Raw genomic sequence first — 15362 nt, 5'->3', positions numbered from 1 at the left:
GTGTCACCGCTCAACTATTTTCACTTCAAAATGCTCAGTTCTTTTCTCAAACTGCTGAGATGACAGCAACATGTGCTTTCGATATAACTAGGAAAGAAATAAATCATTCCACTTGAGAAGCCAAAATGTTTTCTGTTTCTAAAGACACTGACTTTCCAACCCAGGCTGGTGGCCTCTGAGGTGCTGGGCAGGGAGATCTCCAGAGTCATGAGCAGGAAACGGGAATACCCCTACCTATTAGAAATGGCACCCTGGCTTACAAAAAAAACCAAAGCCATTTTTAAAATACACTTTACTTTTCACTTTTGATACGTTTGTGGGGCTTTTAAAAATTTTTCTTGTCTTGGTACCATTAGCCAGTCTCATTTCCAGTCATTGCAGCAGGCCCCAGGGCCTGCAAACGGGTTCAGTTGCTCCAGTAATGAGACCTGCTTGTAAATAAGGGTGATCATCCTAACACACATGCCTAATTTCTATATTCTAGCTCATTTTTCCCTACATTTTACCTCATTTTTTCCAGTCCATGTTTTCTTCCTCCTTGCACAGAGTTACTCCATGGTGAAGTATGTCCAAAGCAAGACCTGCTCTGTCACAGCACAGACTGAAGCTGCGGTATTTTCCTCAGACCTTCTCCATCACGCCTCAGCCTTGCTCCCGCCAGACGCGGAGACCAGAGGGGAGCTCAGCTTGCTGCCCCTCCACACAAAGCCTAATAACCAGGGTACAGCAACCACAGCTACAGCGCTGCCGTATTTGATCAAAACCCTGTGACTTCCCGGCACCTGTTAGACTTTCCTGAGCAATAACCTGACTGCAGTGCCTCCCCTGACACTCCGGCTGCAGTGGGCACAGCACCGAGCTGGAGGTCCCCGGGGAAGCTGGGGCACCTGGCCCCTTCACCCCCGGCACGGCGAGGCGCACAGCTGGGCATGGGCGGCCACAGCAGCACCGTGGCCATTAGCGACGCTGCCACAACCACCCCCGGGACATTAAGGTCTGCTGCACCATGACAGGAGGGTGTTTTGCAGCAACAGAAGACAGGGGGGCGGGTAATCAGACACACCAGTTAAAGAGGTAGTTTATTTATAGCTCAGCTTTTCAAAGTTTACTAATTGTAGTAGGATTATTCACAGCTCGCGTCTCTAAATAAGTCAATGTCACTCCCTTTCTCTTCTTAACCCTAAATAATATTTGGTAAGCTTTTTCTATTCCTTGTTCCAGACTGAAGGACTTCTGTCCTGCCTTGGCTTCACGAGACACTGTCTTCCGGCCCACCTCATCCTCATCCAGCAACTGCTCTGTACCTCCACAGTCGTCTCCTCCAGCTCCTGCTGTGGCTCAGCCTCCTCCCCGGCCCCACTCCTCACCCTGTGTGTGATCTTATTCACCCACACACCAATCACTACCATGCCAATGAGAAACCTACCTTTTGTCACCAGCTCTCCTCTCCAGCCAAGCCCATCACTCAGCCTGCCTTGCTGACATCTCTTGGCTGGGCATCTCATCATCAAAGCAAACCCAGCACTAGCTGCAATGGACCTTATGATCTTTCTTCACTTGCCCAGCCTCTCTCACTTTTGAACAAACTCCCACCCTCCCTGTTGTTCAGGTCTATAGCCTCTTGAGTTCCCCCATCCTTCACATCTTAACTCTTCTTTCAATACCACCAGACAGACCATCAGCTGGTGTAAGTCAGTGTAATTCCACTAACTCCAATGGCGTTATATCAATTTACAAGAGATGAGTTTCTGTCCTGGTGCCTCTAAAAGCAAATATATTCTATTTGACAAGTAAAAACCTCCAGCCCGGTCCCTCAACATCTCCTGTATTTATTACTGTGATCTCTTGTCTTCTGGTCGCCCAACAGCCACACACATTCCTCCAGAAATTCTTACCTGGCCTTAAGTTTTCTGCCGCTCACAACCCAGAAATTTTCCTTCCACTCTCAAGCCTTTTGTACCTACCCACATTCCACTCCTCAGCCATGCTTGGCTTCTTATGTCTTCTGAATAGGCCTAAAGTAATTTGGTGTGCTAATAGCAGTTAATTAGCAGTAACAAATCATGCACTGATTCAGAAGTTTATTTTATGCTAAAAAAAAGGGAAGGAGAGTCCCCATGAAAGTTCAACACCCATTTCAGATTAGAACACAATTAAAAAACACCTGTTCAACACAATGCAGGCACTTACTTGCAAATTTATGTACTTAATCACCCAGATTACATGAAGTGTTACATGTTATTTGTGCCATCCTCATACCAAGCACCATGCTATCCCAGGTAAGGCACCTGAAAGTTTCATAACCATTTTAACACCAGTCTAAATCCCTGCTTAAACCAAACATGCCACAGTATAAAACGATGCAAATGATACCACAATAACACCCTGTGCCTTCATGCTCTCTAGACCACACAGTTAAGTTTTGTAATGGCGGGAGGCTTGGTGCTTAAGTGGCTCCAACCCACACATTGCTGCTATCTTTGTATAAATGTTTCCATTTTGTAAATTAATAATAATAATTTAAAAAAAAAAAAAACCAACAAACCCTCCAACCTTGCACATTTTTTTCAGTTTACTATCTATTGGAAAAAGAGAAAAACTCTGTCCAAAAAGCAGAATGGCACCTGCATCCTACATTTAGGGTTTTCCACACCTAGAGAAATGTTGAGAGTATGGGGGCAAGATCAGGCCCCTTAATGAGACTACTAAGCAGTTCACCATATGCACAATGCCAGAATGATAAAATGTTAATGAAGTGAAAGTATATTAGTGAATTATTAAAATTTCGCTTCTCTCTGCAAAGCACAGAGTGAGAAAAACTCAGTGAAGATAATGATAAAAATAGGATCAAAACATTTGCATCCCTTCTCCACCTCGAACAAAAAAGCTTTACAAAATCTGGTGTTAAAATTAACATATTAATTGGGTAGCTTCTACAAATGATCTACTGTAAAACCCAGATCAAAACACGTTGGAGTTGGGGGTAAAATGAGATTTAATCCAGTTAAATCTGGATGGGTCAGACCTTCAGCTTCCTCCCATCTCTAATAACCTCTTGTAACCCCTCTAATGCCTCTGCTCCTTTCCGCAGCAAGCCCAGCCAGCAATTAAATTGGCAATGAGAAAATCTTACTGAGGGGAGTAAAGCTGAGCATAACTCTGCAAGGATGGGTCAGGCTGGGGAGTTTGCATCCGCATGGTGTGCCAGAAGCCAACTTTATCCAGGGAAAAAGTTAGCCTCTCTACAAAGCCCAAGAGAAAAAACAAAAAGCAGCACTGTACTGGGGAGCCGCAGAGCTGCCAGGGGTTGGAGACAGGAGCCTGTGAGCCTGAGACAGAAGGCAGGGTCACAGGAGATGCGAGGCCACTGCTCGGGTGCAGGTCTCGCAAAGAACTACACTAAAAAGAGCAACAGCTTTGCCATACTGTATTAAAAAGCAAGTTTCAATAAAGCTGCCATCCTGTGGAATGCTTTCCAGAATCTAGCTTAGATTGCCTCATACGTAAGGCCCTGTCTCTTAGGAAGATTGGTGTATTTTCCTTGCAACAAAAATAAGCACGCCAAGACATCGTGAGTGGGCTGTATCTGCAAACAGGTGCCAGGTAAGGAGTTTGCAATTAGGCTCCCACCAGGGAACCTCGCGCTCAGCCTGAGCAAACAGAGCTCACATACAGGGACCCACCACAACCCAGCATGTGGGAGGTGGGTAAAGGAAGGCAGATTTGTGGGCCAAAACCATCCTGGTCCTTAAATAATACCTATCTTTATTTGGTTTTAACCTATATTCAGTGAAAGGTAAAAACATCCAGGGTTGGAAATTTCATCGTATCAACTAGCATTGATGTAAATTCCTGCTAATGTTGGAAAAAGCAACAGCGTTAAACAGCTAGGCAGATCTTTCCATCCAGTGGCACCTACCAACTCTGACCACAGGTCATAGCCTTGCTGGCTGGCTAGCCGTCCTGCAGCCAGCGCCGACACAGAGCAACACCACCGCCAGCAAAGACATTCTTAGACTACAGGCAGAGAAATACAAAGGAAAGCACAACAAAATACTGTCCAGCATAATAAGCACAAGTTTCGCCGCCAGCATACTTAGCCCAATCCAATTTTTGCAGACATTACAGAATAGATGAGCTTTATGGAGAGTTTTGAAAGAGCATAATGTGCCACTTCTGTTCCTCCCCGAGAGAGGTGGGGAAAAACTGACCCCCGGTGAGCAGACGTGCACCAGTGCCTGGGCTAACACAAGGCTGGTCCTACACAACTTTAACCACCTGAAAGTCATGTGTCCAGCCATGGCCCCTCTCACCAGCCACCTCCAGAGCAGAGCTATCCCACCACTTTGTGCCCATCCTCAAGGAGGACAACCAGGGTGCAGGGAGACTCACTCCTTCATGGGCTATGCAGGCAGGCAAGGTGCAAACTTTAGCTAGACAACCAGCTTCAGCCCAGATCAATTAAAAGTCCCAAGACCGCTAAACGGTTATAGTGCAGTTAAGGAGGGTTTGAGCTGCCCTGATGCTTGGCAGCTCAACTTCAAGCACCTTAAATGGAGTAGTATTTCCAAAGCTTAGAAGAGAGTAATTTCCCAAGTACTGTCTTGCCTTCCAGAGCTTCAGGGCAGTTTCCCAGAATCAGCTGATTGCTTCTAAAAAAAATACAGGGCCCTAACTTTTAGGTTTAAATGAAATTTTCTTGGAGTCTTTCCCCCGCCACCTCCCAGCCCTTCATTATTTTGTTACAGTTTTACTTGGGCTTGGCCATGAGACCAGGTAGCAAGCCAAACATGGTTTCATTAGAAACATTTCAAAATTGTGGCCAAAGTCATGCTGCACTCTGTTATGTCTGAAGTCATGAACTGGCAAACCAGCATCAGCCAGGATGGTCCCGTTCCAGCCCAGCTTAGGCTTCTGGACAGCCCTGGCAGCCTCTTCTGCCAGGAACATCTCCTAACACCAAGACAGCTCCTATGCCAAAAATCACTACTTAAAGCCACAGAGGATGCCAGGCAGCTTCTTACAAGTTTATGTAACTTTTCCACATTTACCTCTCAAAACCCTCTGTGACAGTTCAGGGTAACACCATAAATACTCTGTTGCAAGCCAACATTGGAGAAATAATGTTTATTTCCCTGAACCTCCCTGCTTACTAGAACACAAAGACCTGAATCCCAGCTCTTGCCTTTAGTCTGGACCTTCGTTCAAAGCTGTGTCTAATCGTACAAGCCTCCAACCTGGCATCCCCGCCATGCCAGGCTGGACAAGGACCAGTAAATGACTGGTATTTTCTGGAACCACTGCTTATATTCTCACCCCCAACCCCACAACCCAAATATATACACACTGCATTGGCGCATTAGCACAGGTGCACTCGGGAAAGGTAGACACATTTTCAAAGTTTTAATCCGTAAGCAATTGCTAATTAAAGGGCAATTAATTTGACTATAAGCTCTGCTCCTAATTTGCCTTGCAATTTTGTGCAGTCCATGTGAAATGCTACGTTTTGGCTTCCTACACTCATACAACTTCTCTGGATATTAAAAAATTAATTTCTGTTAAGTGATTTATGATCCACGATGAAAGGCAGTTCAGAAGTGTAAGGGCTGCTCCTATTAGTAAAGTAACTGGTGCATTTTTTGATCTTTCATTCGGGGGGGGGGGAAGCCTATCTGAGTATCATTAAAGAGGCTCAAAAAGTATAAATTGCAAACTGGACACTTTTGAAAATGTGGCCCAGGGAGGTTGGTGGGGTGGGTTTTTATCACGGCAAAAAACGGCAAGGCAACACAAGCATTTAACTTCTTGCATTTCCCTCAGGAATCACTGACATCATAAAACTTTCACAAACTAAAACCATTAGAGATAAATAGAGTAGCACAAACACAGAGGACAGTGAAGGGTAAATCTAGAAAGTACCTAATCCAGCTCATTTCCTTCACTGTGTAAAAACAAGTAACTGACACACTTCCTGCCGGCAAACCTTCCTGCAGATAAGGCTGCTCCCGACAACAGGAAATTCGCTTCTAGAAGCAAGCACACTTTCGCTACCAAGCCAAACTTTCTCCATTTGAACTCCACAACAATTAAAAGCAGCACCTGGCTAATCAGACACGAGCGGGATTAAAGACGCAGCTACCCAGCTCCCTATGCCCTTCCCCAACACAAGGTGGGGGGTCCCAGCTCCTGCACCCCCAGCTCCATGGGACTCCTCGAGAAGAAGCGGGCGCTGCTCTCTCCAGCTCTACCATCCCTTTAGGCTGCTCTGCCCGCAACCAAATTTTTAAGCCAGGCCTTGGGTTTTTTGGACAGCAAGATGCAAGGGTGTGGGTAGAGAGGATGCCAAGCACCTCTGCCTCAGCGCCCTGCAGAATTTACCTCATGATCCATAAGACCTGCTCACCATTCTCTGGTTTTCTTAAGAAATAATAATGCAAGAAGTGAAATGCAAGCAAAGGGGCAAGAGAGGTCAAACTGGTCATTAAAGGTTTCAAAGTGATGATTTATACAGTGGATAAAGCACTCAAGTGCTTTTTCTCAGCTTGGTCACTGCAAAATGAAGATTAAAGGGAGCAACAAAATGAAATGTTTCAGAGAAAATGCAGTGAATGCTCAAAGACATCTCTCCATCACAAACTAAAATCAACAGCTGCTGCCCAAGAACATAAGTAAAAGCATTAAAACCTTCATTGTGAGTTTGCTGTGAAATACTTCTCTCCTGCTCCAAAAGCAAAATAGCGCTCTCCCTTCACACACAATAAACTTTCAATAGTCCAGCAAAGTAAAACTTCAATTTACCACAATAACAGTCTGATTTTCTCATGCTGCATTCATCAGTAATGAAATATATTTTACTCTTGTATCTCTGCTTTTGTCCTTAAGTAGCATGCTATAACTGAATGGTTATTTTCTTTATTATTATTAAAAGCAATTGCACAGGGCTTCCCATAGCCATTTGCCACCTTTTTTTTTTTCCCCAGGTGAGGCAGAGTTGTGAAACACCCTTAATATTCAAGTCCCAATCATTACATTTTAATATACCTTTGTAATGCAGAGGAACAGAGGGAGATGTAACCAATTCCAGCTTTCTTTCCCAGTCCACAGGTTCCCACAAGGTGGCCTGGTCATTTGATTAAATGAAAAAGTCATCCCTGGCTACTTTTGGGAATTAATCCCCGTGGTCCTCCCACTGCAGGCCCGGCTGGGGCAGGACAGCCACCACAGGGAGGGCAGCCGGTGGGTACGGGGCAGGGGGTCTGCACCCCCCAGGCTCCTCCTTGGGTGGAAAGTGCGGGATAGGGATAATGTCCAGAGAGGGAAGAGGGGAGGCGGCGGCGCGGGGTTTTATTGTAAAATGACCTTGATTTGACAGGCACGTTCTCGAGTTTCAACAGATGCTGTGGGAAAGGCAACTGCAGGCAAGGCGGTCTGCAGGCATTTCTGATGATATGCAGACTTTTTTTCTTTTGCCCTTTTTTTTTTTTCTCTTAAATACACGGGGGGGGGGGGGGGTAGTCTTCTCAGTTTCCATGACAACAGTGTCTCCACTTGTCTGTTATTAGATACCATCCGCTTCCTGTGTCTAAATTTTTAAACCAATCAGAAAAGTGTTTATAGATTGCACAGCTCCTGGGACAGTCCCTCTCCTCCACGGGGGCCACTTTGCTGACGGTAACGCTGGGGCGGCCGGGGCTGCAGGGCCCGGTCCTCGGGGCTGCAGCGGCCGCCGTGCCAGTGGCCGGCCGAGGGGCGGGCTGCGCCGCGGGAGCCGGGGCCCCGCCGCCCGACCTACCGCGCCCGCCACAGCCGTTACTGCCTTGGGGTTCTCAAGCCCACACAAACCCACCGCCATTGTTCGCTCATGGCGGTTCCCGGTTCACCCCGCGGAACAGCAGGAGCCCTCCCCACGCGAGAACCGCCCGCCTCGGCGGCGCCGTTATCCCACCGGGGTAACGGGCCGCTCTGACGCAAACGGCTCGCGGCGCAGCGGCGCCTCGCTGCAATTAAAGTTTCGGTAAACTGGGTTGGCGAGCCGCCGCGCGGTACCGCGCACGCCGGCCGTGTCCACAGGCACCTCCTGGAGGATGTCGGTAACCGCTGGCCGCGGCATAGCCGGCGGGTCACCGAGGAAACCCTCCTCCCGAGTGCAGGGACACACGCACGCAGTGTGAGGAAATTAATTCACAGTAAGTCCAGGTAAGTTCAGCGCCAGCTTAAGGGCAGGCAAAGGGCAGCCGGTGCGAGCGCAGGGAAACCCCTTCGCTGGCGGCCCCGGCCGGCCCCCGCCGAGGATGCCCTTCAGGCGTGTGGGCAAACACGGACGGAGCCCGTTAAGTACCGAGCGACTCCCTGCCGGGCGCGGATCCAGCAGCCGGCGGCACGCCGGAACAAAAGGGAAGCGGCGGGGTGGCTGCCCGCCGCCGGCTGCGCCGCTGCCCCGCCAGCGCCCGCCGGGGCCCGGCTGGGGCCGCCGCCGCGTCGCTCCCGCCCAGCCCGCCCGCCGCGGCCACGTCCGGGCGCCCGCGCCGAGCCGGGGCCGGCGCTGCCGGGGCACAGCCCGCCCGGGATGCGGCCCGGCGGCCGCCCCGCAGCCGTCCCCCGCTCGCCCCGGGGCGCCCTTCCCGCCGCCCGCCGCCCTCCGCGTCGCCGGCGGCGGGACGGGTGCGGGCAGCGCGGGGCAGCCCCGACGAACTCCCCGCCGCGGCCTCCGGGCGGCGGCCGCCAGCCCCAAAAGTTTGGCCGTGGCTCCCCGCCCCGGGAGAGACGGGGCGCGGCGGCTGCCGCGGGGACCGGCCGGCTGGCACCCACTCGCCCGCACGCGCTCCCAATGACACCGCGAAACGCTTCGCTGCGGCCGTTACCTCGTCGCCGCGGCCCGTGGCTCCCGCCGCCGCCGCGGGGGTAAGCTGCTCCCCGCGGCCGGCCCCGCTCCGCGCCCCGCGGCGGCAGGCAGCCGCAGCCCGCGCCGCCGCCTGCCGGCCCCCCCCCAGCCCCGGCGGCGGCGGCGGCGCGCCCCGCCGGGCCCTAGCGCCGCCCGCCCGCCCCGCCCTGCCCCGCCCCGCCGGGCCGCCCGCCGGAGCTGGCGGCGGGTGCCCGGGCCGGGCCTCCCCGAAGGAAACTTCGGGAGAGGGGTCAGCGTGGGAGCGGGCGGGCGGCGGGGCGGGCCGGGAGCGCCGCTCCCCGCGGGTGCGTGGGGACGCGGCCGCCCGAGGGCGGGAGGCGGCGGATGGCCGGCCCCGCGCTGCCTTCGCCTTTCCCCGCAGGGCGAAGCCCCCGGGGGGCCGCTGTCCCGCGTGTGCCCGCCCTGTCCCCCTGGCACACCGCCGTAGCCCCGCGCCACCACTCTCTGAGCGACCTCCGTGCCCTGGAGCCGGACTTCTGCTGTCTGGAGACGGAGACACGCCGAACTAAAGCTGTCAGTTATTTTCCTTATCATTTTACCGGCTGGGAGCTCCGGCCGGGGCCTGGCACCTCACCATCGTGTGTGCTTTACAGCTGAAAACAGAGACAATCCCCTGCGCCAGGAGAGCTCCTGCCCCTTCCTCCTCGCTCTTCTACCCCTCCGCAGCTCCCATCCCAGCTTGCTCCGGCTGCCTCCTGCCTGGCTCCCATGGAGCAGGGAGAGGGAGCTTTGGACCGAACTGGGGCCCGTCAGGGGCTGGGAAGGAGCTGGTGCCGTCAGCGCTGCCACGTGCCCGGGGAACTATCAAGCCTGTAAAGGCCATGTAATTATTCACTGTAAATTTACCTTTCTCAAAACAGCCCCACAGAGTGATAACTCAAGGTACGTGCGAATGCTGCAGCGATTATAGGAAAAGCCTAGCTTTATCCCTTTCAATTTATTGTGCCGTAATGTGGGAATGACTGGTTTGGGACGCAATGGGATTTATTTTTCCCTGAAGGATACATCCTTTCCTTGACACTGAGTCTGGACAGAGGGCAGGACGAGAGCTGTGTCCTGCCAACACTTTTTCCTGCCTACCCAAATTCCGCTACTCAATTATATGGGGCTCCCAGCCCCAACACGCTTTGGTGTGGGAATGTCACAAAGAAACCCAGATTCTGCACCAGCATGACCTTCGGAGGTCAACAATACACAAAAACTAGCAACTCTGAATTTTGATGATACAATTTGAAACAAAAAAGGAATGTTCTTCTGTATCTGTATGGAATACAGCTTTATTGGTAGAAGGGAATGGAAACATCATTTCTCTGCCCTTTTTTCTTGCTGTCTCAGGATGGATTTTGATTAAGCCTGCGTAGGTTGAAGTAGCAGTGCATTTCTTTCATTCGTAAAAATTGCTGGCATGAAATGTCTCCCCGCTCCCACCTTGGTCCTAGCTGTATCCCTGTGCACTGCTCGTCTGTGCAGATGGCCATAACCTCCTGTTGATTCCCTGATGCTAGCATCTTCAGTGGGTGGATGGGCTCAGTGTATTCCAAAGTGTGTATAAAGCCCTGGGGTTTCCTGAACAAAGTTACACTTTTCCTTTTATAGGTGGTTTTGGTGACATGGAGACGGAGGCTTTGCCATCCCACAGGATTCCTGCTTAAGACATGCAAGTCCCTCATTCTGTTTGGTTGGAAGATTTCTACTGACTGCTCTGCAACATCCATAAGACTGCAGCAGGAGAGATCAGCCCTGCTCACTGAATGCCTAATGGTGCCCTTACAACAAAGCACTGACAAGAAATTGCAAGGTATGGAATAAACTTAATCCCAGGATCCTTTTCCAGGCTTGTTTTCCTTGTTCAGATGGGTAGCCATTGGTGTGGTAGCCACTGGAGCTGCTCTTGAAGTAGAAAAATCTAATTTAATTTTAGTGAAAACACCTCACGAGTAGCTGAGCATTTGGGCTCAGCTGACGATGCAGCTAGAGCTGGGGACCCTGGGCACCATGTTAATAACAAGATATCTATTAACTGTTTTTAAAATTACAGATATCTGTTTGCAACATCACCACATAAGGAAATCCCACAGATGCCAACAGGAGTCTCCATGAAAGGCAAAATCCTGGCCCCATTGAAGGAATCCCCAAATCACGTAATCATCATAGACACTATGGGTGCTGATTACTTTTTGCAGGGCTCCTCCACATCAACGTTACGAAGAAGTCATTTTTCCCTGTGCTTGCCCATTAACTCTAAGCCAGGTAATTTTCCTAATGAAATCGGTAATACCATTTCTTTGTCCTTTGATCAGGTTGTCTGAATTAATTTGTGCCTGTATCTGTGCTAACCACAACAGTTTTAAACCTCAGCCTAAGTTCCTGCAAAATTTAGCCACAAATACATGCATTTCCCTTCTGTTGTTTGCTCCCAGTGATGCAAGCTTCATTATTCTTTCCTTTCTTCCTCCTTCCTCCCACTCATGTATTTGAGGCTTTCTTACATGCTTTGTAGCTCTGCTTCTCACCTCCTCCTCATTTAGATCCTTCCTAAAGAAAAGAGTGTCTTAGAAGACCCACGTTTGCAAAGGAAAAATATTAATAGTGGAGACTTTCTCAGAGGTGCAGTTTTCCTATGTCTTCAAGTGCATCTTGTCTCCCTGTATCAATCTTAGCAATGTTAACTCTCCCATGTAGAGGACTGCTTTGTTATCTGTATCTGTCGGATAAAATATAAAATTCTTGCCTCTCTCCAAATGGGGAAAAAATTTACGATCTACACTGTAGAATGTTTTCTCATGTCCATGTCAGTCCATTTTCTCTAATTTTCCTTGAAGTTTTTCATTAAGCCTTGTTTTCTTGGAGAGCCTGTAAATCCAGGCTTTCCAGCTGGCAGCGCCTGGATGATTTCTAGCCTTTCGCCCGAATTTACAGCCCCGAGAGCAGCCCCAAGGCACAGGTGACTCCCCTCCTATCTCAAGAAGAAATGCCCCTGCCGCCTCTTCTCTGCTGCCAGCACAGCACCGTGCTTCCTCCAGGGACAGACAGATGAGAGGCACTTTGCCACAGGGATCCCTCTTGGGAACAAATCCAGTCCCGCGGGGGATGCAGCTCAAAAGGAGTTTGGCTGCATCTACAAAGTAGCTGTAGGTCCTGCTATAAACCTCCTCATATCTCTTCAAGGACTTGCTGTAGCACCATGTGATTATTTACCAAGGATCAGAGTTAGGAGGCGTTGCAGGAGATGTGCACAGTGCTTCCATGCGTGCCCTGCGCCACAACTCCATTGTGTTGTGTTGTTACCATTCAATTTTTTGCTTCCAAATTTGTTTATCATGACTGAGATGGCTGGGGGGCTCCCAGGCCAGGTATTGTGATTAATGGGGGCAACATGAAAGTGAACATAACTGTGGTTGGAAATTGGTCACCATACAACTGCTCATTGTTTCCAAAACGTCATTCTATAGATGTACTCTTTACCCTTCTAATTTCTTGAACTTGTTTGGTCTCCTCATTTGAACACAAAGATGAAAATGCCAATGCTTTAAGCCAGATCACCCATTTTCAAAGGCAGAAAGATGTCAGTGACTTTTTTTCCACTTACCCATTTGCCATTTGTATCTCACAGTGCAAAACCAGAAGGCAAATAAAAAAATATTCATCTAAATTTTCAGATATTCCTAATATACCTAGTGCCTCAGTTTTTTGCATGCCTGACTTGAGTTATACTTAAGATTTTCATAGGACAAGTATTCATGCAGTTCCAGGTCAATTTACTGTTGCCTCTCAGATGTACAGGGCATATGGCCCAGACTCTGCACCGAAACACTCCTGTTTCTGGTGCTGCCTGCCCGAGCACTCTACCACGTAAGGCTGAGCCCTGGACAAAGTAGTGAAACACAGGGGCATTACAGTAATGACATTCCCTCTTCCGTGCTCATGAATCAAGTCCCACTCGCATTCCCCATGGACAGCCAGGCAGACCTTTTATGGTCACATAGGGGTACTTAATTATGCACATATATGTGTTCTTCTACTACTTTAATAACAGCGTAAGAGTCACTTGAGCAATAGATTTGATTTTATGAACCAAAAGGATAAAACTCAGGTTCTCTGGTGGACAATGAAAGTGGATTTTTTCCACTCTTCCTTATTTTATTTTTGTTAATATCACCCTTAAACTTTGAATTATCCTGCAAGCATTAGGGCTCATTAACTTTGTTTCAGCTTGTACTTTGTGTTAATGGGACATTTTTTTTGTAACAAATATGAATCACTTGAATGCTAAGGCTTAAATGTTTAATACAAGTCATTAGTAGAATTACGTGTGAGGACTTATAAGAAAGATGATGGTGTTGTTATGGTTACTGCTGTATCTCTGGCTGTCAGTGGTCTTTCTAACTTACCCTCTGCTTATGTCGGGCCTTGAGCTTTTAGCCTTCCATGGATGGGATAATCTGATTCTCACATACTTACAGCAAGCTCTGGCCTGCATACCCCATACTTTCTCCAGGCTCATGTGAGAACAGAGACCTTCAGCCTTCCTGTGTGACCCAAACAATGTTTTCAAAACAGAAGAGCCATTTAACCTTTGAAATAAAGCATGTTGGTTAAAAACTGTTTCACATTCACTTTATCTTGTAGTCTTGCCAATGTCTACTAAAGTAAACATCTACAGATCTGAGCACTTTCGACCCCTTTTGGAGTCTTACTCTCAAAAACCTCTGTTTAAATGGTCCTCTGTATATTCTCTGGGGTCTTTCATGTCTTGCTTTCCAGGAGCCCACATTCCTCCCAGGGAAACCTCTCCAGCAAGCCTAGCAGGGCCCCAGCCAAAACAGTGAAGAGTGCTTGCTTTGTTTCCCAAGTGTTTCCTCAAAAATGTATGCCTGAATCCATCTTCTCTCTCCTGGGTACACATCTTGACAATCCAGCTATTGAAGTAGCTCAATGTATGCACACAGTAAACATGTCAACACATCACATTCATAAATTATTACAGGCAATGCCAAATCTGCCACAAAGATTTTTTGACTTGAAGATGCAGAAGAGGATCTTCAATGGCAGAAGTGCTGAAAGACTGAAAGCAAAAAATAAGAAGGTTATCTGTTAACCTCATACAACTAAGATCCAAGATAGCATATGCTTTATGGACAGTGGAAAAAAGACTGATGACTATTCAGAGGCAGAGTTTAGAATAATATAAAACCACCAGAAAACATTGACGAAGCTGTTCTGGTACTGCCAAACTTAGTCCTACCTGCCTATGTGAGGGTATTCTTGGGAAGCATTGTAGTTTGTGATGTTTTGTAAAACTAGTTTTCCTTTTCTTCTCAATTCTTTGATCAATCATCTCGGAATTTACAGAGTAAAGTTAAAGGTGTTACTTTAGTTGCAACCACTAAGATTTAGTTTTTCTAGCTATTCTAGGTCTAGCATGAGCCAAAGGGATGCTCACTCTGCCTCCTCATTCACAACAGCATCTGCTCCCCAGGCCTTTTCCTCCTCTCCCTTATTCTCCCACTTCTTCCAGTCCTTCTCAGGCTGACACCCTCTGCGCTGCCCTCCTGCCATGCTGCTGAACACAGGCAGATGCACTTTCCTGCATCTAACCTGGGGGGGTTTAAGGCTTTTGCTCCCTGGTGTAGTTCTGCTCCCCCTCTGAAGTGACACTGCTGAGCCACCATCATGCCCTGTGTGACAGCACCAGTCCCCTTCTGCAAAAGGTAACCCGCTTCAGCCCAGACCACTTTCTCAGGCAGTTCAAGAAAATCTACTTTTTTTAGCATAGAAATGGATTAAAAATGTAGAGCATCCCAGTTCGCTGCAGCTGAGGAGCAGTCAGAAAATGCTATGAAGATGCTGTAAGTGGCTTCTGTAGCTGCCCCAACAGACCTCCTGGAGCTCTTTGCCAGCTCAGCAAATCCAGCCGCCCCCATTCCCAAATCCACCACAGAGGCTTTGGGCTGCCACGATGCCTCAGACCTGGATAAAGCAGCACATGTGTGAAGTCAAGACAGTGAAAATCAGACCATTAATCTCTTAATCTCCATTACTTTGGGATTTGTCAAAATTTGGGACTGCATCTGGTGTGACGGCTATGCCTGGCAGCTTCCTGAGATTCAGTGTGGGCAGGTGATGACAATTTTAGATCTACTGGTGCCCAGGGCTGTGGGGGAGCAGCTTTGGGTCTGCTCTGGTGGTGTGCTAACTTGCTGTGTGCCACTGAAACTAAGCGTTCATCCAGCAAGCCTGCATTTTGAAATTCCTGTGCAACTTCATCAAGCTTTGTGTTTCCCAGTTATGTACAACTGGCTTCTTCCAGCAATGTTTTTAGCAAGGCTCCCAGCAGATTATACCCTGGCATTCACTGGATCTCTCCTCAATCAGCCATTTTAATTATGGCACTTTTTTTTTTCCCAGCATCTTAGTCATTTCATGGGCTTTCAAGTTTCGAGATGAATGCCATCTGATT

General features: G+C 48.8%; 1 protein-coding gene and 1 long non-coding RNA gene across 2 annotated transcripts in view; one reads left to right on the top strand and one right to left on the bottom strand.

The window, feature by feature from the left end:
- Positions 1–9012, bottom strand: part of FOXN3 (forkhead box N3) — a 211968-nt gene extending 202956 nt beyond the window's left edge. Inside the window, exon 1 of the mRNA XM_055716614.1 lies at positions 8862–9012. The gene's annotated coding sequence lies outside the window, so the exon portion shown is untranslated. The remainder of the gene's footprint in view (positions 1–8861) is intronic.
- On the top strand, positions 7629–13571 carry LOC106631651 (uncharacterized). Its single transcript, XR_008733224.1, has 3 exons — positions 7629–8196; positions 10499–10700; positions 10941–13571. It is a non-coding gene; the product is annotated as an uncharacterized LOC106631651 (long non-coding RNA).
- The last annotated feature ends 1791 nt before the right edge of the window (positions 13572–15362 follow it).

The sequence above is a fragment of the Falco cherrug genome, chromosome 7 (genome assembly GCF_023634085.1).
Source record: "Falco cherrug isolate bFalChe1 chromosome 7, bFalChe1.pri, whole genome shotgun sequence".
Taxonomy (NCBI): Eukaryota; Metazoa; Chordata; class Aves; order Falconiformes; family Falconidae; genus Falco; species Falco cherrug.
This window is presented reverse-complemented; position numbering and strand designations above follow the sequence as displayed.